This window comes from Rhipicephalus microplus, chromosome 2 (assembly GCF_043290135.1).
Source record: "Rhipicephalus microplus isolate Deutch F79 chromosome 2, USDA_Rmic, whole genome shotgun sequence".
Classification (NCBI taxonomy): domain Eukaryota; kingdom Metazoa; phylum Arthropoda; class Arachnida; order Ixodida; family Ixodidae; genus Rhipicephalus; species Rhipicephalus microplus.
The window spans coordinates 118,449,946-118,476,009 of record NC_134701.1 but is presented as its reverse complement, the minus strand read 5'-3'; positions in this window follow the sequence as shown (position 1 = coordinate 118,476,009).

The window sequence follows — 26,064 nt, the reverse complement described above, 5'->3', positions numbered from 1 at the left end:
TCCAAAGGGCCCAGCCAATTTGTTAGTAGTGTATGATGAAGGGGTACCAGTTAAACCTTTGGTGGACACGGGGGCTGCTATTTATGTTATTAATGGGGATTTGTGTTCTTCTCTACGTAAGGTTATATTGGCACTCTTTTACGTAGCGCAAAAGACTCGTTGATAGGGCCATCAGCACAGAACACAGTTATAGTTTTCATTCATGGGTTCCGGCACCATAATAAGTTTGCCGTATTGGCTTCTTGGGCTTTTAAGCTTATTTTAGGATGGTACTTTCTTTCTGATGCTGCTGCTTTTATCTCGTGTCGACAACGACTCATACATATGCGAGAGACAGGTGATATCACTCCGAAATGATCACGTACCCGGCTACGAGCAGCCAACCACTTCCTTGAGCCACCTAACCACGAGCACGTTATCACTGTTATGTCCGACTCCATTGACCACAATGATATTCTAGTCACTCCATCAGCCTGTTGCCTATCCGGAGGTATTGCACTTTCATCGAGTCTTGTCCGCTTCTCCAACAGCAACACCTTCTCGCTGTACTATCACCAAGGAGCAGATTCTGCTTACCAGTGTACTGTTGTAGTTTTCAGCGCAACCACCAACCTATCTCTGTAATGGCTTCAGATGCCAGTCTGGTGGCATCAAGTTCTATACCAACAGATGCTACACCTACTACGGCTCCCGTCATTGCCACCAGCACAGATCTTGCTCTCCCCAAGCAGACGAACTACTGGCGTTGTTGATCAAGTGTAAATGTTCTTTCGACGTACATTCCACTGCTCTATGCCAGACTTCTGCGATGGCTCATCACGTACACACCGACGGAACTTCTATTGTCTGTCGTCGACCATACCGTGTCTCTTCCAGCAAACGCGAGATCATGGACAAGCACGTTGCTGATATGCTTATGCAAAATATCATCTGCCCCTCCTCAAGCCTTTGGTCGTCACCTGTCGTTCTCGCACAAAGAAAAGACGGTTCGGTGCAATTCTACGTTTACTATCACGCATTGAACAAAGTACCCAGAAAAGACGTATATTCATTACCTCGCATTTATGATGCCTCAGATTTCTTACATGAAGCGAAATATTTTTCGAGTTTTGACTTGCGCTCCAGTTACTGGCAACTTGCAATGCACGACGAAGACAAGGAAAAAAACTGCCTTTGCCCCGCGCGATGAACTCTACGAATTTAATTTACGCAGTGCCTTTAGGTCTCTGCGATGCGCCAGCAACGTTTGAACAAATGATAGACACTGTATTGTGGGGCCTCAAGAAGAAAACCTGCTTATGTTACCGTGACAATATCGTCATATTTTCTTCAACATTTGAACAGCACTTACAGTGCCTAGATGAAGTTCTCGCGTGTATCGCAGCTGCTAGCCTTCAGCTCAACACCAATATCGCTACGCAGCGCACATCGGGTTATTGCTCATTGTTTCTCGTCTATGGCCGTCAACAGACATCTTCGCTCGACAGACTCTTTTTTGACGTTCCTTTGAACTCGTCATTATCTTCGAGCCAGCAGTTAATCTCTCGCCTAGCCGATTGTCGCCGACGAGCCCGCCCCAATACAAAGGCAAGCCAACAAGAGTGGAAGACTCGCTACGTTGGCGTCCACCGCGTAGTTCACTTCAATATAGGAGGCGAAGTACTGTTGTGGACCCTAATTCGGGTTCCTCGCCTGTGTGATAATTTCAGCTCACGTTTCATCGGCCCCTACGCCATAGCCGAGCAGACCTCTCCTATTAACTAACGCACAACCCCTGTTGTCATGCCTTCCGATGGCCGTTTTTGTGGTACGGAGGTTGTTCACGTGTCGCACCTAAAACCATTCGTCCGCCGTACTCCCCCATCATAAACACCAGCCATGTCGGCCGCTTCCGCGCGAGGGGGAAATTAGTGTAAGCACAAAATTCGCAGCGTTTGAACTTCATCTTTTTCGTCTGTATATAATCATCATCATGAAAAACGTCTTCTTCGTTCGAAGCTCTGATCAGGCGATTTGGCCAAATAAACGCTGTCACGGTCCCAACGCTACTACTGTTCTGCAATAAACATACTGTTAAAGCAGAAATATAGGAAGAATTGCTGTGCGCATACACAAGCTGAAGAGAAGTACTCATCGACTAAAACTAACAGCGGCGCGTGGAGAGTAAAATACCATTTCTGCTGCTGAATTATTTACCTTAACGGCAATTTTTTCGCTTTTGTGAAATAGAGGAATTGTGTTCGTTTATGTTCTTCATTTTTTATTTCTCTAACCAAAGCGCAGGAAACAGCGAAAAAGAGAAAGAAAGGCCGGGAACCAAATTTATCACTATACGGATGAACTGGCTTCGCGGGACCACGTGAAACAACTTGCCGTAAAAAAATGGTCACTGATAAAAAGTAAAAAGCTCAACCACACTCCCAGTGCGTATAAGCTTGTCACAGCGCAAGCTCGTCCCACTGAGAAGCAATCTTGATGAGTTGGCGGCACGCAGAAAGAAAATCTGTCTCCTACCAGTCGCTCATCACCGTTACTTCAGACATGTTTCTTTATTCTTTGATCTTGATTTTTAACATAACTCTCTTTCTCTCGTAAGTTCATGGTCTTTGACTGAAAGGAGGTTGTTATGAAAGCTACCAACCGGCATTTTCCTTTTCGGGAATCGGGGAGGTCGATGCTTGACATCGATTTCCAATTACCGTTTTTGCTGCCTTCCCCAAAATGATTTTCCAATGCACCAAGTGGAAATCCGACGCCGTGCCTTCCCCAAATAATATTTTGCGCTTTCTTCTAGAATGCACAGATACGCTATCATGTGTTAAGGTAGTTCAGGTTATGCGATGCTCACTCTCGCCTTAAAGTTCTAGAGAGTTAGGTCTAGTTTTGTAAATGAATTAACGTTGCAGAGATTTCTTAATTGGTTATCATTGATTCGCATAAACACGCCTCTGCTCATATAGCTTGGTTTCAACTTAAAGTTCAAGTTAAAACATTACTCTACATTGCTTTCGTAAAGTGCTTTCTAAGCAGTTTTTTACTAATGTGTCGGCTCCTACACTCATCCAATAAATCTCATATGAGCAAAGTACAAGATTGATCTTTTACACTTGTATCAAGTATGTACATAATCACCCTTTATGATTCGAAAAACGTGTGAGGTCACATACACTTGACAAGAACAAATAAAAACAAGTGGTTCCAGCTTGTTCTCCCAGATGCAGCATGATTCTTTGTTTCGTGTGTTGACTTGCGGGGTAAACTTATGCATAATAATATGCGCAATCTGAAGGCGCGCTCCACACATCATGTCAGAGATAGCTTGTAGGTGTCACTACAACACCATTTTGCAGAAAAGGGGCTGCTGATCTACTTTACAGCCGAAGGTCACACTGTAAACGATAACGAGCGAAGAAAAAAAGGACAACCTAAGATATATCAATACAGCCTATACATGGGTGCCCGTAGGAGTGCATTTAAAAGTCATTGAGATGCGAAACACATTCATCATATTAATCTTACATAGCACATACACCTATGCTTTGAGCGTATGCCTTCAATTGGAAGGTACTCTGCTATTGGGATCTAAAGTTTGCAACCACCGCTTCATATAAGGGAGCTTCAAAACATCCTCTAAATTGGCCGTAGTGCAATGTGAGGAGTATCAGAAAAGGAGTGGAAGCTGAGTAATTCTGACGAACCAGAAACGAAGCACAAGCGTGAGTGAATACTTAGAAACAGCTGTGGCGTTTCGCGAGAGACATCTATTGATGAAGGTTCATCGTTTGCAAGTAAAAGAAAGGATTCTGTTCAAGGTTGTTTTAACACTTCTCTGTTGGTGTAGTTTTTTTTTCGGAGAAGCAGTGACCCTGTACGAGTGATACACGGTAAGAAACAACAGGTACAGTAGCTAAACACTACTCGCGGCTGATAAATCATGGTAACAACATTTGCATCGTGCTCAAGGCTTTTGAAATACCATTCCTGAAACCTCCTCCATGTTTTTCATGAACAAATGATTAGTCCCAAAAGAATATCATGGTTCAGTGTTACGCATTGAATTAGTGCAATTGAAACAACCCGCGACTGAAGGACTCATCACGTAAGCACTCTCCTGCGCTGCGTTTTATGCACTAAGCCAGATCTTTCCGCTACCTGGCAATTGTGCGCCTTCATCGGCTGCATTCGCAAGACTACACCTTGTTGTGCGTCTTTTGCTGGCCGTTGCTTCTTGCGTGTTTTCCGTGGAAGCGCTCGAAAGACATACACGGATGCTTCTGTATAGTAACCGGAAAGGTGCATGTGATGATGTCGTCAGTGCCCAAACACTGGCACCCATGTGCTTGTGTGTATGTGCTGGCGCCGTTGGGTGAGTCTTTCTTTGCACCACTGGTGCACCACACTCCAGAAATGCGACACTCTTCGCAGTCTTTTGTTGCGCGGCACATGTAGGACCCTCTGAGGACTTGAAAGAGAAGCCTGGCACCCAACCGCACAGACAGTTTGGTTGAGGGACAGCAAACAATAACACTGACGAGATTGCGACTAATTAATAGTTTGCGAAATTCTTCGTTAAAAAAGTCACGAACAAGACAACGAGGCTTGTTGTAAAGTGATAGACGAGGTTAGAAAGACCAGTGTCGATATGAGTTATGAAAAAGCAGCTGGCGAACGTGCTGTAGCAGTCAATTTCTCCAAATATCAAGAGATATCAAATACAAAAACTTTTTGCAGTGTGCACTCTATGTCACAAAACAGCAAACAACAATCTGACAGTCAGCTGCATAACGCTTATTTTACTGGAGCGAACTGATTTGCGGATAATGGAGAGTCCCTTGTGCGCCAGCTAGCCATGGCGTCTTCGTCAGACTCTCCTCGTGCAGGATGGTCATGGCAGTACTTGCATGGCAAAAGCTGAAGCACTGCTGAGGGAACTTGACTTCGACATCAAAGCTTTTACGTACACAAGCCACAAGCGCTGACGAATCCTCAGATTTGACCACACAAATCTAAAACTAAATAATGCTACGCGCGAAAGAGACCAAGACCTGTAGGTCTTGAAGGTGAGCTCCAGAATGGCCAACAGGTTGATTTCCGCCGCCTCGTCGTCTGCTCTCTAGCTGGCGCTTGGAACAGCCAGCACGTTCACCGGTCCTTATGGGTACGTGCAAGATTTCTTTCTTCGCAAACGAAGCCCACCGGGCGAGTTAGGTGATTCAGCTTAGCGTGAAGATCTCCAAGGGAGCAACATAACAACCTTGGGTTTTTATGTTGCTCGCCAGAACATTTAGCCGTTGCGGTGAGCTAATGAACCATTAGCCGGGACGCGAGGTACTGTGTGGGTGACCTGATTGAGTTTTTTTAAAAAACAACAAGGCTCCGTCGTATGTGGGCAAGAACTTCTGACATAAGCCGCGCTTTCACAGCGGGGTTCATGTCCACACTAATTCGATGGAACGATGACTAACACGACGGTGGCAAATGTCGTATCACATTTTTGATCCATCTTGTGATGCCAAAGTCTGTAAACGAGCAATACTAGGTGCCTCTTCGGCAGGCCAGAGGGTCTCGGTGACAGCGAGGTCCTCATGAACAGAAAAAGGCAAAACTGTGTCGAGAGCTTGCCGCCGTGGACGTGCTAGAACGAAGGACAGTGTACAGTGGTCTCATGCTTAGCATTGGTGAACGTATACGTCATGAAAGGAAGGACGTCATCAAAGTTCCTATGGTAGGAGGAATTATACATAGAGAGCAGGTTTACAGTGGCTTGGTTGGTGTGCTACTTGAGTCAGTTTGTTGGCGGATGATATCCTATCGAGTGACGCAGGTAGAAGTCACAGAAACGTAACAGCTTTTCTATGATATCAACCGTAAATTATCGTCCACGGTTGTTGACGATTACGCGAAATGGACCATGTCAGAGGATGACGTATTGCAGCCAGAACGATGAGACGTTGGTGGCCGTCGTGGAGGGCAAGGCTGCAGTCTCCCAACGGCGATCAATTACACTCTTTCTATACCTATTAGCGTTATTAACATTCCATGCTGCACATGATAGGCTTACATTCCCCTAGTGCTAGGTCCAAAGCGTCATAAATGCGAGTGGCAATGCGTGGTGAGCTGCTGACCCATAATGTAACAGATCATCAAGTCAGACGAAGAAAGTGTTTAACAGCGCAAACGACAGAAGGGCATAGAAGAGACGAGAACAGAGCGCTGAACTAACAAACAAGTTTAGTGCGATCCAACTGCAATATATAGGAAAACAGAATCTGCGCATAACAACGCAACATCAGCGAAATCGGACATACATATGCCGAACAGCCTACCTTAACAAAAGCAAGTCATATCACGGGACCCTAAATAACGAAATTCACAGCCGCGAAGAAAAATTGAAGGTTCGCTAACACAGGAAGCACCAAATTGTTGAATGTGGAAGGCTTCGCTAGTCTCGCGCTCACGCTAATTTTTACATCGCCACATATTCGCCCACTTGTCAAAAATTGACTGGCAGCTACACTTTCTACAATGGTCCGTCAAGTGGCTGGGAACGGAGCCTTTTAGAGAGTAAACGTGCTCCCTTAAGCGATCATTAATGCATCGGCCTGTTTGGCCAATGTAACAGAGCCCGCATGTAAACAATATCTTGTATACAATCGCTAAAACACATTCAACATAGCACGTAGCGTGGTTCTTAGTACACGCTTCTTTCTTACGTCCTTCACTATTAACTGTGCGATATAGCCCAGCGAGCTTGTCACGTGCACACAACACAATTTTTAAACCTATTTTGCCAGCAACCTTCTATAGCCTATGGGAAACCTCGTGTACGTAGGAAATAACAGCCGTGCTGAAATGTGGTTTGTTGAGTAGGCTGTTGCTTTGTCCCTTATCAAGCGTTCTTAGTGACGTAAGGAGAGTCTCGGTGATGGAAGTTAGCTGGGAATTAGGAAAACCTGCTTATTGAAGGCGATAAACTTGGTTTAAAAAACTACATTCCACCTGGTGGCACAAGAGCGAGTTAGAGCTGCCTCTAAGCAAGAAAAAGCACTGCCACGCTTGACTAACATCTGGTGAGCTTTCTGCATTAGTCACGTTCGATATAGCAAAAGCCTACGATAGTGTGGAATACAGTACATTAATTTCAAGATTAGTGGAATGTGAGGTTCCCAAGTACATTATATCTTGGATTCAGGAGTTTCTTTTTGAGAAACAATTCTTTTGTTGCCACGAGGGAATTACTTCTGCTTCATATAAGCAAACAAGAGGTGTTCCGCAACGATCAGTCCTGTCACCTCTTTTATTTAATATAATATTATCATCTATTCTCGTGCATAAAAATGTTCCTCTTTACGTCTACGCCGATGATATTGCTTTTTTCTCGTCATCCCGAGATATCAATAGTTTGTATCAAATCTTACAGTCATATTTGAGTGAGCTTGAGGTATGGCTTGGCGGGCTGTCTTTTTCACTTAATGTTAGCAAATGTGCTCTGCTTGCATTCCCTCTATCCGTTCCCGTATTTCTTTCACTGCATTATCGAAATGATCCGATTCCACAAGTAACAGCGCTAAAATATCTTGGTATTGTTTACGTGGACAATTTAAATTGGCAACAACAAATACAATCAAACACCCGTAAAGCAGAAAGCGCCGTAGAAGTGCTCCGCCGGTTTTGCAATAACAAGTCAGGGATGCGCAGGGATACGTTACTTATGATATACAAACTTTACGTACGCCCAATTCTGGAGTTTGGCTGTGTTCTATTTTCTGGAAGTGCTGAGTACAAGTTAGAACCTCTTATACTGCTAGAAAGGCAAGCTCTGCGGCTGTGTCACGGGCTACCTAGGTGTGTCGCGAATAGCGTGCTTTATTTGGAAGCTAGAATCATTCCACTGAATGCTACATTTCGACGGCTTACTGTGCAAACATTTTTAAAACTTTACGATGCACCCCTCTTCTGTTCACAGACAGTTTTCATCAAATATCCAGTTTCTTTCTTTCAGCGCCAGTGGTTTCGTTATCAAAGACCCTAAGTCATTTTCGTCGAGTCTCTGTTATCAAATCATCACGTTTCCTTACGGCATTCAACCACCCAAACACAACACTCGGTGCCAGTTGACTTAATTTTCGATGATATTTTTTCCGAAAAATGCAAAGTTACTTCCAAAGCATGTTCTGGAGGGCCTCCTTCAAGACCATCTCAGTAATTTTTCTAAATACGTAGTAATTTCGACGGACGCAACGCAAAATCTTCAGAAGGCTGGAGTAGGTATTTTTTCTCATCAGCTTAATTGGTCTTTTGCGCTCCGATTGCATGACTTCACACCAATTTATCTCGCAAAATTCCTGGTTATTACATTGGCTCTTCAAAAACTAAATTATCAGCAATCAAAAGCTGTTATTATTTCGGATGCTTTGTCTGTATATACACATCTCACGTCCGCAAAGAAGTCTCCTCTTCTCAGGATATTTTGGTCTCTCGTACCACATAGCCTAACAAAAGTTCGGTTTATTTGGGTCCCCGAGCATGCTGGAATTGAAGTAAATGAAATTGCTGATTCGCTCGCTTCGGCATCTTTAAATTTCCCGTTGGTGCTAGTAGCTCCACAGTTTCCTTTTATTACTGCCGAACGATTCAAACGCCTGTTAATCTTAAAAATCAACGGAACGTCGCTTCTACAATCTGAAGAATTTCGGCACTTACAATTCACATGGAACACCGCAAAATTCCTTTCCCGTCAATGTGAGGTGACTCTCACAAGCTTTCGCTGTAGAGTTCCTCTGTTAAATTTTTATCTCAACAAATCAGGATTTTCATTAACTAACCTAGGTGTAGTTTGCAATGAACCTGAAACAATAGATCACTTGCTTCTCACATGCCACCGCTTCGCCTCACTGCGCCGAATAATTCTTGAAAGACCGACTGGTATGCACGAATTGTCAGTCAATACATCCACCCTATTATCGTTTGGAGCCAGTCAGTTGGGTGTGGGCCGCAGTGCTATTCTGTCAGCGCTACATAAATTTATTCAGGCAACCAGAAGGATACGCTGCTAGTGGTACTGCCAGATATATTCAATTCTTTCCTTCCTCATTCTTGTTAGTTCGTTTTATATAATCTGGTTTATCGCATTCTTCTGCAATTTTTAACGTTTTTTCAAAGAAACATTATTATTGTTCCTATCTAATTTCTCTTTATATTTTAGCAAGCGTTATAAAAAATGATCTCTTATGAGGTACAGTGTGGCCAATCCCCCATGTGGGTATGAGCCAAGATCTCCTAGGAGACAAGACAAGACAAAACTAGCTTAGAATGGGCGGACGTAAAAGGAAGAAGGCTTTTCTTTGAGAATGGCTCATACCGACAGCAGACATGGTCTACCAAAAAAAAAAGCATTTAGAAGTCTAGAAATCGTAGCTTGTCATCAGCACTAAGCTCCGACGTTAATTCAAGTTGTTTCATTTCATGCCAAAATACGTCAAAAATCTCACTGGTGTTTCGTCGAGGGTCAAATTGGTCGATGGGGTAAAACACAAAAAAGTCGTCAACGTAGCGAAACATTTTAACTGTGGTTGTCTGATGAAGGTTAGCCATGACACTTATGTCATGCTGCGCGAGTAAAAGGTCACTAAGAACCGAAGCTAAAAAAAGGCAATGCACACACTTTCATACTGAGAGTACAAGGTTTTCCTTGGGAAGTACAAAGGTCGAAAGTAGCTAAAAGTGCAGCAATCCTAAAAACCTGTGAACGAGAATTGCATATGCATTCTGAAATTTGGTACAGCCATAACGCTCAATACACTGGCTAACTTCATCGCACACAAGGTCATGAGGTAAAGAATAAAACAAGTCCTTGACCTCAACAGAGAAGGCGCTTACTCGTTTCGGGCATTCAGTCCGGAGGTATTCTCTGACGGTGAGTGACAGTTTGTGCTCTTAAGCCCTTTTTCGTCTACCATGCAGCACCAACCAGCCCAAACAAGCCCCTTGTTAAAGATCAAGACAGAGTTCGGCAACCTTCTTCAAGCGGGGCTGCGCTATGCGTAAGGGGCACAATGTCGCCTGCTCCCTTTATGTATCTGTTATCAGTTTATATCTGAAGGCTGACATAGCATACTTGGCCTCAGGTGAGCATAGACAAAAATAAGGAAATATCTTGTTTGTTTAGTATGTCAACTGATATTAGTGAATTGAAACCTTGTGACAAGTGCTCTGAAAATAAATATGATTTTTATTCAAGTTGCAAGCATTATTGTGATTGTGCAAATACACTTCCTTCCCTTCTATTGCACCACCAAGATAGTTATTCTTCACCACTTTTTCGACTTCGTACCATTCAGCCATCTACCTCAAAAGGTTGTTCACTGCTGGCTTAAGCAGTTGAGGGCATTCCAAGTGACACAGCAGGAAGCTCACGTTGCTTTGCGAAGGGTCGCGAAAGACTAATTTCATATAAGTGCTTCAAAGTGAGACACGTTTTAAATATCCTTTTCCTTGTTTTTTATTTTATCGAGACCTTCTCAACTACTCATCCATACTGTAACACAAATATGGGATTCAATACACAGTTTTAAAAACTGGGTCCCAAAAAAGCTTTAGTACTCAGTCATTTTGCGAGTTGCTTGGGCTCACGTTCAATATTCTAGGCCCAAACATCAAAAACTTGTGAGAACATTTAGATTTTGAAGGTTGCGCTAGTTGGTTCGTTGTATTTGAACATTGGTAGGGCATTGCGAGAATTAGAAAACTGCTTTGCAGACCGACACGTGAGGGCAGAACCCCTGAAGCATCTTGGATTGTCAGTGACCCGCCGGGGTGGTGTAGTGGCTAAGGCACTCGGCTCCTGACGCGCGGGTCGTGGGATAGACCCTGGCCGTGGCGGCTGCGTTTTTGATGAAGGCAAAAGTACATGTGATCTCTATGCCCCGCCGTGGTGTTCTAGTGGCTAAGGTACTCGGCTGCTGGCCCGCAGGTCGCGGGTTCAAATCCCGGCTGCGGCGGCTGCATTTCCGATGGAGGCGGAAATGTTGTAGGCCCGTGTGCTCAGATTTGGGTGCACGTTAAAGAACCCCAGGTGGTCAAAACTTCCGGAGTCCTCCACTACGGCGTCTCTCATAATCATATGGCGGTTTTGGGACGTTAAACCCCACATATATATCTCTATGCTTGGATTTAGCTCGATGTTAAAAAAATTGGCCCTGTATCTACATTTATACTGCAAATGTCATCGAAAGATGATAGCGTTGCGTGCAGAGAGACCGAACAAGACATTTATTTGATGTTCTGCGCAAGAACATTGGTGAATAGTATTCAGGAGGCGCTGCGTTAGAGTGCCTCGAGCGTGCAGCAGAGGCGAAGAAGCGCTTCAAATCACGTTACACGTGAGACATGAGTGCCAGCTGGCAGTCTTCTTAGAAAACAAAGCACGTGGCTTTCGGACGGGTGTGCGCACGCACTTCAGAGGTGACAAGGTGTAGAACGCAAGGCGACGGGTAGGCGCCACCGCCGTCTCGTTTTAGCAAAGCTTTGGAAACGCTCACCTTTCCGTGCAAGCGTTGCATGTTCAGCGCAGCGTGACAAGCGCTACGGTCCTTAAAATTATTATTTATGCTTTTTTCTAGTAAACGACGTATATGCAGAATATATTCGTGTTGCTATGGTGGCCCAGACATGCGCAATATTTGCTTTTAATGGACAATTACACAAGCATGACTGCTCAACCTTGAGAAACTTTGGTGGGCACTGCCGATAAGGCTAGCCATTTCAAGTACGCGATGCGATTAAGAGTGGACAAACAGACAAATGTAAAGACAGACAGACAGACAGACAGACAGACAGACAGACAGACAGACAGAAATCATTGCGTCGAAGGTCTCTAAGAAAGACTATCGTTTTTATAAAAAAAAAACCAGGTGATCAAAATATCCAGAGCCATCCACTGCTATGTTTCTCATAATCATATGGCTGTTTTGAGGCGTTAAACGTCCATAAGTATAACTATCAATTGTCAGTGAGATGACGCCAATGAAGTGTAGGCTATGTAGTCGTTTGGACCACGTGTCGATCATTTTGAGTTTCGCGAAGTGTGGCGCCCTGTACGTTTAACCCAACAGCGCCTGCGCTGGACGCAATTCTCAAGCTGTGCTGATCCGTTGAAAGCAAGGGATGCCTTCTCAATGCAGGTTGGAAACCTAGCGTCTTTGTTCACCAATTATCAAACCCTCCAGCAATTACAGGAATACCGTCTTCACTGTTATTTTGTTCGTGCAAGAAGAAAGTAGTTTGCATAGGGAATCGTACCAGTTGCACAAATTCACATGTTGCCATAGTTGAATTTCACCCCTAGTAGCGGAGAAATTGTGCAAACGTTCGCAAAATAACGAGATGCGGTGTTAGGCCGTGATTTCAAGCAGTACGGCTTGCCCCTTCTTGTTTCTTGCCCCTCTTATCTCGACTAATACACCGCACAATTGTCGACGAAACTGTTCCCGCCAGTGAACACGGAATTACATCTTTTCTGCATGCCGTTAGCGTTCAATTTCGAACCCTGGGTGCAACACTTGGCAGGCAACCTTAATTAAACGCACACGTAGAGTATGTGTTGGTAAAATCGGAAATGTTCATAATGTAGCCTGAATTCGTCCTTCTCCTTTTTTTATAGGTATACACAGAATTTTCTATATGGGTACAACATTCGATGGGTTCACTTTCTTGCGTTGCACTTTCTTCTTTTACCTTTTTCACACTGTTGATAGGGAGCCAGAATTGCATCGGCTAATACTTACGAGCACCCAACAGCAATTTCTCATTTTCGTCGTCTCGAGTGAAAGCCAAACGACCACATGTTTTATTTTTTAACTAAATACTCCTGATAGAAGTGTGTAAAAGTTTACGTTTCTTTAAACAGTCGTTGTAAAGGTACTGGCCTTATTGTACCAGCAAAGCTGACAATTACGCTTACAGTCATTTAAAAAAATGTGCCGGGCAATTCCATGGTGTGCGCTTGAATAAGTTACACCCCTCTTTCTCTCTCTTTTCGCCTTAGCAACAACGTATGATGATGGTGATTACTAAGACAATTAAAAATATCAAAGCAAATGCCAATCACTTTGCTGCGTTAGAAGACCAGAAAATTGAAGACACTCAAATTATCAGGAGAACTTCCATTTGTGCAGAGATAATATGGGCAGTGGCAGTAAACAATATGCACCACCGTACACTAACACAAGTATAATATCAGTGAGGTCACATGCCGACATGCCGGCTTACGAAGTGAGTGGGCTTGTGAGTTGAGAGTCATTGCAGCCAATAAATATTGGTATTAGTATCTACAACTTCAAGTGAATCTGCAATGCTCGTAACTTGCACGAACGAACATAAAACGCGCAAGCAATAGGAACATCATTCCGCTATGCTTTTATTTTATATTTTGCACTAGCATAGAGATACACTTATCCTGTATTACAATGTTCATGGAAAAGCAAATAGAGAAATACCCTGAATTCTAATAGATAAATGACACCTTGTGGGAGGATTTACATATCTGTAATGTTTTCATTATTGGTGACACAAGTTGGCGCCAAGTAGAGAACTTCGTGAATATGGGTAAGCGATCATTCATCGTTTGATGAAAAAAGACTCACAATGTGGTGTTCTTGCAGTTGCGTGAAGTTAGCAGAAACAAAAAAACCTTATCATGATTACAAATCTATTTGTTTCTTCTGTTCACACAAAAATGGACACTGCACCTTGTTTTCGTTGTAAAACAAATCGAAAATAATAACTCATTGCACTGTCAATTTTTGTGTGAACAGAAGTAACAAATAGTTTTGTAATCACGAAAGGTTTTTTTTTGTTTGCTGAGAATATTAATTAAAAGTAGTCACTATGCTCTACATACGTATTGTTTACGTAAGCCAGCAACTCATCGTTCAGTTTTTGCGCGATTCCTCTCAAAATCTACTTCCTATTTTGTAAGCGACTCATCCTCGCGAACGCAAGCATGTTTCTTTTCGATTTGTTTTACAAGGTAAGCAGTTTTCATTATTTCACATCGCTGTACTTTACTACCCAAACTCTGAACACCTGCTTGCGTTTGCGAGGATAAGTCGGTGACAAAATAGGAAGTAGATTTTGACAAGAAATGCACAAAAACGGAAGAATGGGCTGCTGGCTTACCTCAACAACACGTATGTAGAGCATAGTGCCTACTTTCAATTATTATTCTCCGCAAACGTTCTCCTTAAAGCTATTTCCAGTCTCTCTATATCGTCTTTTGAAGATTTCTCGAAAAATTAGTCGGTTTTTTAGCGATGTAATAGCTTGCCGCCGCAGTGGTGTAGCGTCTAAAGTACTCGGCTGCTGACCAGCAGGTTGCGGGATCAAATTCCGGCTGCTTCAGCCGCATTTTTTGTTGGAGACGGAAAAGCTATAGACCCGTTTGCTCAGATTTGGGTGCACGTTAAACAACCCCAAGTTGTCGAAATTTACCTAGACCTCCACTACGACGTCTCCCATAATCATATATCGGTTTTGGGATGGTAAACTCTACGTATAAATCAATCAAATCATAGTGCTGTAAAAAAAAATGCCACACCGACGGAACTGAATTAAGAGCCCCACATGTAGGCTGACTCACAACTGATCTTTATTGGCGCAGCGCATGAAATATAGAACATAGTACGAGTATAGCCAACTGTAAAACATTCCTGTGCACTTCTGCTTGATTCTGTTAAGTGGCTGGAAATCTGCATGCAGCGAAAAAGAAGTAGTGTGAATGTGTGAAATAAACTGCCAACAAATTGTTCCCTTATTTTTATTTAATCTTTATTTCATTCGAGTAAGCTAGTTTGCTATTGCTCGTCTTCATGGTGAGGCAAAGCAATAAATTGTGTTCTGGCTGCCGCTCACAATCCCCACTTCATTCTTAGTCTTCTATTCTGAGGCTGAATGCGGAAAATTGCCTACCTTTATAGTCGAGCCCTTATTAACACGATGGCATCTTGTTGCCGGCTTCCGATTGCCGCAGGATTATCCACACACACACAAAAAAATGCCGTCATTCGAAGCTTTTTTTTTTCAGTTTTACGAACAAGGCATAAGTAAAATGAATTATGAGTAATGATCATCGTATTCAGGCATGATATGGCCATTTACCACGCATACCAGAAGACCTCTAAAGCAATCATTTTTTGTTTTATTTGTCAGGGCTACAAAACTACCTCATATTCTCAGCTTTTGGTGCAAATATTTCTCCCACTGCGAACTCGTGATGGATCTTGCGTTATCTGAGTTCCCCTTACATTGAGTGCAATTTCATAAGACTGCTATTATTATCATCCAACAAAGAGACATATTTCCACGCTTTTTTTTTCTACTATATAGTTAAAACCTTCTTAGAGAAAGGAAAAAAACGTTATGAGAAAATCGTGGTAAAAACTTTCTGTGTCAGGCAATGCAAAAAGCTGTTCCTTTTTTTAATGAAAGGGCTGAGAATAAAATTTCAAACCACGCCGGATTGAAGAGTGAATATATTTTTATTCGAATAATTTACATATCGTAATTCAGTATTCTCAAAACAGGAGAGCGGAAGACTTCGTGATAATTGGCTCGAAAGCAATCAGCGAACTTTTACAAATGTAGTTATGGAAGAGTGAACACTTCACGACGCATCGTTTTCGTCAGCGCTTACACGGTTGTTTTCCCAACCACTTGTTTAGTACGTTTGGATAACCCTGCGCAAAACGCACCCCACAAGGCACACATACAAACTCAATAAGAATGTAGGCCATGGAGTATAAAGCAATGCGAAAAAAAGATTGCTACAGGAAAACAGGTTAGTTAAGCAAGACGTGCGGTTCACAGCGGAAATATGTTTCTTGACTGGGTAGTTTCGTATCAGAAGATCATCACAAAATTGTGTTGGTGGTTTGTCAACTGCTAAATTGTATACAAAATTGAATTGAATTGAATTCACTTTATTTCTTCTGTTTATAACAGAAAGGAAGCAAAAGCTAAAGACCATGTTGCCTGACAAAGGCTTCTGATCCTACGACAGTTCGGCACGCAGGCCATACACAGCGCGATTCAATACAAAGTACAATGTACACACATATTCCACTGAAGAGTCACAAAATTAAAAGAAAGTGTGTACAAAAAGTGTAAAAGAGAGAACAAACACGTTATGTCTGCAAAGGAACAAAAAAAATGTTACATAATATACGGATAGGTCATTTTGCCCAAGTCAACAACTGAAATTTGCAATTAAGACACAAAAATTGAAAATGCATACAGCAGTTTTGTCAGACAAACTCAATATTCTATGAAATGAGCAATGTTTTAAATCATTAACTTGACACTTCCATAACTTCGTCGGGAAATTCATGTATTTTATTGAGTAGTGAAGGTGCTTGGTAACTTTGTAACTGTTTGCCATAATTTGATCTTATTTCTGGTGTTTTCAAGTAGTGTTGCCAAAAACTTTAACGTGGGTCGGTGGTTGCATCCGTGATATAGTGTGTCCTGTTCTGTTTGGTATGTTGCGTTACCTTTTATAGTACACCTAATTTGCATTTACCATAAAGTACTTGATAAGAACAGGCTGTGTTCTAAAATTCTGTAAAGGTCCACGATAGCCCTCAAACGCCCGTAGTACATTTTTCGCAGCACAATCAGCTCCTTATATATTTTATGTGTGGTCGCGCCCCGAAATACTATGCAGTAAGTAAGTCGGAAGCAAAACAGTGCGTAATACAACAAAATTTTCAGCCAAGAAGGTACCAGAGTACTCAATCTGTATAAGCAGCCAGCAGTTTTACTTATATCTGTTACAATTTTGTCTACATATATGTTTCAGGCCAGATCTTCCTGAAACCACACTGGTGGAAATTTTTGACATTTATTCTTCTCGATGATTCTATTATCAAAAAAAAAATAGTCGCGTTGCAGTTTTGTGGTTTATTAGTCGGGGCAAATGTCATATATTTTATTTTAGAAGTGTTCATTAGTAATTTGTTCTGTCGTAACTATCTAAAGAGTTGCATCATATAGTAGTTCACGTTTGAATCGAGATCTGGTATGGTGGCTGCATTAAAGAAAATGTTAGTATTATCTGCGTACATACTAATTATGGTGACTCGGGGATATCACACAAGTCATTGATATACAAAATAAACATCAGAGGTTCAAGTTTTGAGCCTTGTGTGACACCCATAGTGATTTCCGCGTAAGACGAAACATCATTATTTATACTGACGTAATGATATCGCTCTAAGTAATTACGCAATAGTGTGTTACCCCGTTTACGAAACTTTTCATGTTTATTAAATATTTAGCTGTGGCAACTCGATTCAAATACTTTTCTTAGATCAACAAATCGACCTAATGTACACATTCGATTTTAAATATTTGATATAATTTCTTGTTTAATATTAAGAAGAGTTCTTTGACAAGATTTCTTTTTCTGAAAACCGTACTGCATGTCACTGAATACATTGTATTTACAAAAAAAAAATTCTGTTGTCTAACGTTCTAGGCACTCTCAAATACTTTTGATAGGACAAGTGAAACAGAATTGGGCCGATAATTTGTTATAAGATGTTTATCCCCTCCTTTGTAGATTGGGCACACTCGTGCTATATTTAGTAGATGAATAAATACACCACTTTCGAACATCCTGTTTGTGAAAAAAACTAAAACAGGTTCAATAATATCAGCGATACATTTAATTGGTGCTGGTTTAACGCCGTCATGGCCAACAGATACAGTGTTTTTCACTTTAAGGAGTAGATGAGTAACTTCAGCAGCTGTAACAAGCGTAAATATAGTTGAGTTAGAGAGACGGGTACTGTTCACGATAAGTGTGGTCATATGTTCTTCCTTATTAGGATACGGCGCGCTAGAAACAAAATATTCATTTAAAGCAGCTGCTGCCTCCGTACCTGTCAGTGCTCCTTCTCTTCATAGCATTGAGCTCTCTAAATTCATCTCCAAACGTTTCTATGGCCATTCTTTTTCTTAACAAATAATTGTGTGTAATACCTAATTTTCGCCTGCTTCAGTTCAGAATTCACCTTATTTCTAAATTTCTTAAGTCACTAAACAGATCAGCACTCCCACCTTTTACAAACTTGTGATACAATTTGTTTTTGTCGTTATCATTTTTAACAAGTGGGTATTTATTCAAGGTTTGCAAATCTTACTGTTATTTTTTTGTTGGTCACGCAGTTTTATCGGCAGTGCTTGGTCATAACAGTGAATCATTTTTTCAAAAAACAATTCGTACGCAGCATTTGGGTCTTGCTTTTCAAACACACATGACCAATCTGTTGACAGTATCAGAGAACAGACGCACAGAATTGCCAATCTTTTATGCTCTCTCATTATTTCTTCCTTACTTGCTCAGGTGAATTCTCAGCGTGCCTAAAGTTCTCTGCATGGACACTAAAATGGAACCCTGTCATGAGCGATGTTCGAGTCTGGACGTTTGCTTTTCGGTAAAGGAAGCGGCTGACTACAAGTATGCGAAATGCCATAGTTTCTAGCGCTTGCTACCACTTAAACTTCTCTGGACGATTGGTTATTCTGCTTCCTGCGTATATACAAACAGGCTTACGTGGCACTTGCAAAACGTAAAGTAGAGACACTTCCTCAGTGCGAACGGTAACACGCACGTGATCTCGAATACAACAGGAGTTTTCTACTCTTTAGAGTTTGCATTCCCGATGTTTTGAGTGCTCAAAATATTGACAATATATACTAAAGACAGGTTTTCTAATACTTTTATAGGAGCTGAACTCCCTCTTTTTCAGCTTGTCGCTAAGACCATCTGACGTGGCTTTTATATTGTATTTCAAAGGATACTTACGGCTGTGTGGCAGAAGTAGTATTTCGTTTATATGAAGATTTTCATCTATGCTAAATTTTATACATCGTATTTTGCAGGAGACTAAATGTTTACTTTGTTATCTATGCATTCACGGCTTATCAGTATCTAATTATACGCGGCACTTAAGATTCATCTGGCTTTGGGGATTAGTGTCTAGGGCACTAGAAAGTGGACCTCATAGTTGCGAAAATGATGCCAGCCGCAGTGTTCGCATTTCTGAGGAGGTGGAATGGTTGAGGCCCGTGTACTGTGTGATGCCGAGTTCACGTCAAAGAACATCAGATGTTCAAAACACTAGGACCTCTTCGCTATGCATCCCCCATAATCATACTGTGAATCTGGGCCCTAAAAGATCACGTTACAAGTGTACTAACATGAGAGCCACTAAAGATAAAATCTGCAGTGGAGTACATAAGAGTTCCCGTACCATTGCACGTGCAGTGTATCGCTTTAATTGAAATATAAAGCAAGTGATAGCATTGAAAGAACCTTGTTTGGTGTAAGTAAGCTTAAGTATGATATTACACTAGTCTGGTGTCGCTGAAGCAGTGTGCCTCAGATTGGCGAACAGCGTTCACTAGCGAAAGGCATCTATTATGGGACCAGTACAGGAGCGTTCCGTATAGCGCTTAGATCTGAAGACGCTGCATTCATTCTAGCTTCTCGCTGCCATATCAATTCGTGTCACCTATGGGATAACACTGATTCACGTAGTCATTGCCAGGGCGTCATAATGTTCTTCAACGATCTTGTTGACCACACCATAAACCACAGCGGAATAGACGAGCAAGATGCGAAAATGTCACGTAATAAAACAAAGCGTAATGCGCGTGGTAACGGTAACCCACTCCACCCTCTCAGCGTTTAAAAAACATTTGGACCAATATTCTCTGTAGAGAAAAACTCACAAAATCCCGCAGGCATTAGCCTAATATGATTGGAAGGCTCAAGCTACGTTTTTACTCTGTTACCATTCAGTGGCACCTGCAATGATCCTCCGCACCAGAGACGTTTCTGCACGGCATGTGGATGGTTTTACGTTGCGGCTGATTTAAAAGGCATTGAGGACTTTCCGCAACTCATGCATGTCCCGGATAATCCATATTTCTGATGTGATAACGTTATCATAAAACCGCACGGTGTCCTCACAAATTTTAACGATATGTGGGTTGCCGTTGTTGCACGGTGATTCGTTGCACCTCCCCTGCTTTTGACGGAGCCGGCTATCATCTTTCGTGTTTGGTGAGAAATTTAAACTTTCACCTTATTTGACTATCGTAGGACGGACAAGCTATTCTTATTTTAGCTTTAAATCTCAGGTTTCATACCAAAATTGGTTGTGATATTTTTTGTGCCTAATAAGAATGCCAGAGCCCTCCAATGTTTTAACTTCGTTCCTGTAGCTTTCTTTACTTCCTTCTGGTGGGGCGCCAAATTTCAAGCTGTTGCAAGAAGTACATGTACTTAATCTAAAACACTGAAAGGAGGTGCAATATTATTTTTATAGCGCTTAATTTGCGTAATGTTGATAATATTGTAACAGCGAGCTGTGATAAGATGGTTTTATTTACAGGAAGTGAACGATGGTCGTTTTCGGCAGCACACTGCGATCGTGTCAAGACTCTTCGTCTTTCTCTCCTTCTCTTCTCTACCTTTTACAAGTCTGGTACATTACCCCGCAAGCAAACGAAGCCAGTAGGGCGCGTATGATGCACAAGGAGGGTAGAAAGGTTTCAGGCGAGCAACGTGAGTGAGCTGCGTTCTGCTCGATTGTCGACCATTAGACAAAACACTAGCTATTACGTAAGTTAGCTGGCTTAGACGCTCCAAAACTACAAATGGGCCTGAATATCGTGACAGAAGCTTCTGACACAATCCACACTTGCGTCGTGGTGTCCGAAGTAAAACCGAGTCACCTTTTTTGAATAAAACTGGTTCGTGACGGTCATCGTATCGTTCTTCCGAACGACGTTGAGAGGCCAGAGTACGAAGACGAGTGATTCGACGGGCTTCTTCCGCGAGGCACAGAGTCGTCATTGTGTAGAATTAAGGGTAAGAAAGTGTCTGAAGAGCTTAGTGGCAACCTGGCGTACAACAGAGAAAATGGGCTGAAGTTCGTTGTTTCATGTTTTGCCGTGTTGTACGCGTACGTGATAAAAGGCCACACTTCATCCCAGTTCTTATGATTAGAAGAAACGTACATGGAAAGCATGTTGGTCAGCGTTCTGTTTGTCTGTTCAACGTAGTTCTTGTGATTAGAAGAAACGTACATGGCAAGCATGTTGTTCAGCGTTCTATTTGTCTGTTCAATGACGCCATTCGTCTGCGGGTGGTACGGTGTGGAATGACGGAACTGTGTGGTGCACATGCGTAGTAATTCTTCAACGGCATCAGCAGTGAACTGGCGGCCACGGTCGCTAATAATAACACGCGGTGGGCCATGGCGAAGGACCACGGAGTGAAGCAACAAGTCCGCCACGGATGCAGCGGTAGAAGAGGGAATAGCTGCGGTTTCGGCATACCGCGTAAGATGAACTACGCAGACGATTATCCAACGCTTCTTATTGTTAGATAACGGAAACGGACCCATAGTGTCAAATCCTACTTGTTCAAAAGGTGTGATGGGTGGTGTTGAACTCCGCTCGGATGCTGGCGAATCACTGCGTCTGGTCTCGTGCCAAAAACGGTCCCTGGAAAACAAGTCGGTTGTCCGCAGGTCATATGAAGCACCGGGTCTTGGTGGTGAAGACATGGCTGGCGTCCTTCGTGATTGGCGGCGTTGTTGGCGGCAATACCGAGTGATATGCTCAGTGAAACCCAGTTGTAGCACACGGGGGAGGGGGGGGGGTCACGGTTCATACTATATTCATTGGAACAAATCTTGGGCCGCTGCTGTCGGCGAGGAAGTTCGTTATCACGTGAAGAACGGGTTTCTGCCATTCTCTGATATCCATTGTATTCGTCGTAAGTTACATCTTGATAGTAGGGTTGGTACTGTCCTTGCCGCAGCGGGACGTAGTCCGGCTGAGAGTCCTGAGTATAAGAATGCGCCTGTGCTCGTCGTGATCGTGCGTCATAGGCAGGGCCTCTATCGTATAGACGTGGCTGATACTTAGGTGTAGCATCAGAATCCTCAAAGCCCTCTGCCACTCGGTGCGAGGAGAATGAAGCAACGTTTCGCTCAAACTCTTGTGGCTGGTAGGGGGATGAGTGCTTGGGCGGTTTGCCACTTGCGCGTACAGACCGAGTTCTTCACGTAGTATTTGCCGGATTGTTTATGCAGGATCAAGCGCCTAGTTGCTGTCTATACTGGCGATGGTCGTCACATTGGGTAGCCTGCCGAACTTCGGCGTGATGCGCCTCGTCCTTAGTTGCTCAAAAGTGCGGCAATGGCGAATGACATCGGTGACAGATTTCAAGGTGTCTTTCGCGATGAGGAAACTGTAAACATCTTCGGCGATTCCTTTTAGAATGTGCCCGACTTTGTCTTCCTCAGATATTCCGGAGTCAATGGTCCTACATAGCTTTATGACTTCCTCAATAAAGGTCGTTCAAGTTTCACCTGGCACTTGAGCGCGTTGCATTAGCGTCTGTTCTGCTCTTTTCTTTATCGTTGTTGGGTCGCCGAGACGCTCTTTGATTTTAGAAACAAATCTGTCCCACGTCGTTAGCGTTTTCTCCCGATTCCCGTACCACATTAATGCAGTATCCGTCAGAAAGAACGCGACGTACAAAAGCTGAGAAGTGGCATCTCATTTGTTAGCGGCTCTCACCCATTTGTAATGGATGAGCCAAGCCTCGGCGTCTTCATTTGGTCTGCTGGCAAAGGGACGAGCATCTCTCAGTTGTGGAGCCGAACTGGTCGGCGCAGAAGTCAAGAGGGGTCGGTGTTCATTTGCGTTGTGGGACATGTCCAGCCCAGATGGATTCGGTGGAAGTCCAGCAATGCGACGGCTCCGTCGAAGAAATTGCGGTTCATCCTCCGTCTTCGGGTGTCGATTACCCAGCACGTCCACCATAACTGTAACAGCGAGCAGTTATAATGTGGTTTTATTTACAGGAGGTGAACGATGGTCGTTTTCGGCAGCACACTGCGATCGTTCCAAGACTCTTCGTCTTCCTCTCCTTCTCTTCTCTACCTTTTACTAGTCTGTTACAACATTTTGAATCTGTAAAAACAGCCGTTTATATTTATATATCAAAAATATTGTGCGCACTTCGCACGTGGCTTGAGTGTAAATTACCAACGAATTCTTTTTCTAAAACTAAAGCTCACATAGGATTTTAAACATTTTTGTTCATATTGATTGGAAGGGCTTTCAATATAATCTGACAAAACACAAGCGCGGTTGGTCGCATACTTTTTCAGAAAGATGGAATCAATTGAACAAACCTTTCAAGAAGCTTAGCGAAAAAAACCTTTATGTTTAAAAAAAACGCGAGAACGGAGTCACGAAGCACCGCACTATTTACTCAAAAAATTTATTTTTCTGACAAAGCTTTGTGATCGAAAAGCCTGAAAGCAATAGGAAATGAATATATTTGACTGAACAGGACATATTTTGCATAAGAAATGCATACGTGATAAAAGAATGAAATGAAACACCCCGCGTATTCGTTTGAAAGCGCGGTTTTTGCCGCCATATTGAAGTGCTTGCAACACTCCTGCGCATTCGTAATTACAAGATGTTGCTCCTCAGAGTGCGTAATTCTTTAAATGCAAAGCATTTATTAGCGACCTTCAGCGACTTCGACCGCATCTATCTATCTATCTATCTATCTATCTATCTATCTATCTATCTATCTATCTATCTATCTATCTATCTATCTATCCATCTATCTAGCCACTCACGTTTGGGCGCTTTCGTGGTCACCCCCTTACCGTGACGTGTATCAAATTTAGCATGGGAGGGTAAAATAGTTTGACGAATATGACACTCTAGTCAAGAGATGAATATTGTCACAATCCCGTCGCGTACGTTGTCCAACACTTCCCGCTAGACCATAACACATGCCCATGGGCGGGTATGTGCCAATGGTATGCGGGCATGTGCCACAGGGGATAGACGCTTAGTATCTACCCAGGAACGACGAGAACGCACATGGGCAATATTAACGCGCGAGCGTTAACAAATACCCGAGATTGGTAGCGTCGACCCAACGAAGGCCAAGAATAAAGGTCAGGGTGCCAGCTGGAATCAAACCCAAGGCGTTTGCGTGGCAATGAAACTGTTTACCACAGAGCTATTTCAGGCATTCGAACTATGTTTCAAATAGGCGCTAATCTTCGTGAAACATCAATAGTGGTAGCAGTACTGCCTACTCAATTTTATAAACATTTTATATGTACTCGTTTGATACAGCTGTTTCATCGGGCTAACGTCCACTGTTGTTAGGGACCATGCAATGAGGTTGATTTATGTACCAGTGTCCAGGGCCAGCATCCTCGCGAGCATCCGCGATTCATATCACCTTTTGGTGTTGCTAATACGAATGTTCCACTTGGCATTGTTGTGGAAGTTCACAAAAGTAGTCATATGAACATCCGCAACTCTTCAAGACATTTGTGCGTGTGAAACATTTGTACATATATTTAGCATCATTTCATGATGTGTCACTCAATAAAGAATTAGTTACACGGTCACCTTCCGTCCACATGCTTCACATAACGTCGATTTCAATTACGTGGGATCTGCCGAGTGTTTTCCGTAAGTAAAAAAATATAACTTTTAGGTAAATCTGCCGTACCGTTCCCCTTAAAGGAAAAATATCACATTGTATTGTAGGAAGCTAACGAAACACATAAATTCTGTAGACATTGTTCACATCAGCACCATCTTTTTAGCGTTTTTGTTATTCCTTGGTTTTTTCTTGCGACGCGAAGAATAGCTTTCTTATTTCAAAACTGAGCTCATTGCTTATGCTTATGGTTCACCATGCGTACAATCTCCTATCACCGCAACGCTGTGAATGAGAGCCAATAGAAAGGAGGGAAGGGATAATCATGCAAGGAAGGCCTCGTAGCCCCTTTTGTTTGTAGGATCTTAATGGTGATTGATTTTCTGAAACTTCTGCCGGCCAAGGCGTAATTGTGTTTGTAGTCGTCCGTCGTAAGAGTCTCACGTTATATAATAGGTGCGCTGCACGGATCTGCCCTTATTTAAAACAACCGTATCAAAGAGGCTTCAAAGAAAGACGCTTCAAGTTTCTTATAATTTATTCACTTAAGAATATCGCTTAGTGAACAGCGTGCTCGTTCCGCGCAATATATCAGACGCCTTTGGGAGAGTTTGGCGAGTGTTCAGCCAGGAAGAAGAAGCCTTTCTAAATCGGAGTTGCAGCAATGCGATAGCAGTCATTTATCTTATCAAGCTCAAGATAAAACCAAAAGCTGCTACTTGTCTGCAGATGCTATGTAGCCACGGTGCTCGCCAATTAACAGAAGTGACGACATAAGCAAGGCTGCTTAACTAAAAACAAGAGTGGCACCATTTTGGTTGGGATGCAGAGCATTAAAAAGAGAGAGATAAAATGAACAATTATGAAAAAATGGCCCCGTAACTGCATGTGAATCTGCGAATCTCGTTGAAAGACGAGAATCTTGCGTGTTGAGGGAGTGAGCAAACATGTATTTGATGTTCTGCGCAAGAAAATCACTGAATATATTCTGGAGGCGCTGCGTTAGAGTACCTCGAGAGTGCAGTGGAGGTGAACGAGCGCATGAAGTCACGTCACACGTGAGACATCAGTGCCATCTGGCAGTTTTCTTGGAAATTGTAGCGTGGCTCTGAGACGGGCGTGTGCACCTGTCTCAGTGGTGATAAGGTGCAGAACGCGAAGCGATGGGTAGGTGCCACCACCATGTCGTCTTAGCAAACCGCTGGAAACACTCGCCTTTTCGTGCAAGCGTTGCATGGTCAGCGCAGCGTGATAAACGCTACCGTCTACAGAAATACTTATATGTGCCTTCTTTATAATATGCACACATGCAGAATATATACGTACTGTTATGGTGTCTCAGATATCCACAATAATCGCTTTTTCATTGACAATCACACAAATATGAGCGCTGAGTCTTGAGCAACAATTGTGGTCGCAGCGGATGGGGTCGGCCGTTCGGGGCATCGGCTGGTGCCGTCTAGAGCACCCGCTACCGTTAAGGGTGGGCAGACAGACAG